Source organism: Tasmannia lanceolata, unplaced genomic scaffold, assembly GCF_043159265.1.
Source record: "Tasmannia lanceolata isolate RefF3 unplaced genomic scaffold, GAP_Taslan_0.1 ptg000637l, whole genome shotgun sequence".
NCBI lineage: Eukaryota > Viridiplantae > Streptophyta > Magnoliopsida > Canellales > Winteraceae > Tasmannia > Tasmannia lanceolata.
In genome coordinates, this window is record NW_027519309.1 from 14499 (window position 1) to 17378 (window position 2880).

The following is a 2880-nucleotide window of genomic DNA, read 5'->3' on the forward strand; positions in this document are numbered from 1 at the left end:
CCCAGTGTGCTTATGATGTCGCACGGGCGGTTGTTAGCTAGTGTGTATCATCTTACGAGAATACAGTATGGTGTGGATCAACCCGAAGAGGTATGCATAAAAGTATTTGCCCCAAGGAGGAATCCTAGAATCCCGTCTGTTTTCTGGATTTGGAAAAGTGCTGATTTTCAAGAACGGGAATCTTATGATATGTTGGGAATCTCTTATGAAAATCATCCACGCCTGAAACGTATCTTGATGCCTGAAAGTTGGATAGGCTGGCCCCTACGTAAGGATTATATTGCCCCCAATTTCTATGAAATACAAGATGCTCATTGAATGATAGAAACTAATATTCACTTCTACGACTCCAGATATTCAAGGAATCTTTTTATGTTCTGTTCTAGATGAAACAGAATAACTGGACTCTCATCTCAGTATTATGAATGGGCTACTAAAGGGGCTTCATTGATATTCCCCAATTTGGAAGATATCCATTTCGGATGAGCAAAGCCAATAGGATGAATCAAAAGAGTTCTGCACCATGAACTTTGTACCGCGCACATCACTTAGATGGGCCCCGAAAAGTCACGTAGGAGGGAGTGAAGAAAGAGAAAGTGAAGAAATAGAATATGAAAGAAAATATGAAATTATGAACTCAAAATTCAGAAATGAAAAGGGGATCAGATTTTCTTTGTACTGTATCTGAAATGAATCCTGTCTATTCCTACCCTTCGATTCCTCTCTAGACTAGACTTTTGGTTTTCAGCCAACTAACTTCAATTCAAATATGTATGAAGTATTAACATTCTTTTTGAGCGAGAGCAGGTACAGTATGAACAAACAAAAAAGAAGAGGGAACAGAATCTAATTCTTTTCTTTACCCATCAAAAAAAAAAATGGGGGATCTAGATATATCCCTAGATGGATAAGTATGTATCATGATCTAGACTATTAACGAATAGAATATGGATCCCGATCCATATCGATTCATTTGTATGAGTATCTATTCGATATATTAACCACGTGCCAGGAACCAGATTTGAACTGGCGACACGAGGATTTTCAGTCCTCTGCTCTACCAGCTGAGCTATCCCGACCATCCCCGACGCATCATCCTACTAGAGGGCTTGGGTCTATGTCAATTAAAGGGACTCAAAAAACATTAGAAAATCTTACCTCAGCCTTGGAATTTCTTGGATCTTCAAAAAGAAGACTTTGTAAGTGTAAGAGTAATGATATGGACTGTGAATGATTCAATAATGGAGATTCCTTGCCATATATGTTCATTTGTACGTAGATCATATCTATCACAAGACTTGTGATAAGAGAGAAAGATTTCTGGTCGGATCCATTTGTGAAAGAGTAGAGTGAGTGAGAAACATAGCTAAGCTCATTTTGAACCACTGACGAAAAAAGAGGATAAATGGTTAGGGAATGGAATAAAATAGGCCTTTTTTTTTTTATTGGGGATAGAGGGACTTGAACCCTCATGATTTCAAAAGTCGACGGATTTTCCTCTTACTATAAATTTCATTGTTGTCGGTATTGACATGTAGAATGGGACTCTATCTTTATTCTCGTCCGATTAATCAGTTCTTCAAAAGATCTTTCAGACTCTGGAGTAAATGATTTGATCACTGAATCTTCGATTCTTCCTTTTGGAATCGATTTAATTTAGCAAGAATTCTGCAATTTTTCATATAAATAATCAAAAAATCCGGATTCGGGTCGTGATTAATCATTTGATATTTAAGTACGTCTATGTACTTAAATAAGGTCATCCTTTCTGGAGTTTTGATAGAAGGATTCCTCTACCAATGTAGTCAACCCCGTTCGTTAGAACAGCTTCCATTGAGTCTCTGCACCTATCCTTCTTTTGATTCTCGCTTTCTGAACCCTTGTTTTCAGAAAACTGGATTTGGCTCAGGATTGCCCATTTTTAATTCCAGGGTTTCTCTGAATTTGGAAGTTACCACTTAGTAGGTTTCCATACCAAGGCTCAACCCAATCAAGCCCGTAGCGTCTACCAATTTCGCCATATCCCCCTTATGAGATCTCGATCTCATTGTGATCCCATCCCCTTCTTTCATTTATGTTGGAACCATTGAATTCATTAGATACTGATTCCTATATCGAAAAAGTGTCTGCTCCTATTTTATTTCTTGCCCATCTTCTTTCATATCTATTGGAGGACCATTCCATTATTTGGTCCAATCAGAAATGATTCTATCATTGATGTATCTGCAATTCAATATGGATGGATATATCCCACATATAGATGTTCCCCCCCCCTCTCATTTTTCCCGCGCAGTTTGGAATACTGGAACGGTCGATATTCATTCTTCTTTTTTTTTTTTTCGTCCTATCTCCTCCCTTTCCGAATGAAACAAAAGGAATATCTCAGTAGGATCTGGATTGCATCCTTATCTTATCCTTTCCTTAGGAACTACACTCTAATAGAAATAGAATTCATATAATCTGCTATAACTGCTATAACTAATAGTTATATTCTATTCTATAATAGAATATAGAATTATTTCATATGTATATAGTATTATTTTGCGTTTTTTAAATTTGATTTGAATGAAAAAAAAAAATTCTAGTGCTAGTGACTACTAATAAATGAAATAATCAAAAATAAATAATCAAATAGAAAATAATCAAAAATAAAATCAAAATTCATATTATATTAATAATTATTAATATTAATTAATATGTTATAATAATTTATAATAATTAATATTAATAATTATTAATAGCTAATAGCTAACTAAGATCCCAATAGTTTCCCGAATTCCTATTCACGCACTATTTCTGTTATATGAGCCCGCTTAGCTCAGAGGTTAGAGCACCGCATTTGTAATGCGATGGTCATCGGTTCGATTCCGATAGTCGGCT

General features: G+C 35.7%; 2 non-coding genes across 2 annotated transcripts; one reads left to right on the forward strand and one right to left on the reverse strand.

Moving 5' to 3' along the window:
- Positions 1 to 1006: 1006 nt before the first annotated feature.
- TRNAF-GAA (transfer RNA phenylalanine (anticodon GAA)) lies at positions 1007 to 1079 on the reverse strand. The gene has a single exon. It is a non-coding gene; the product is annotated as a tRNA-Phe (tRNA).
- A 1728-nt stretch (positions 1080 to 2807) lies between these two features.
- Positions 2808 to 2880, forward strand: TRNAT-UGU (transfer RNA threonine (anticodon UGU)). The gene has a single exon. It is a non-coding gene; the product is annotated as a tRNA-Thr (tRNA).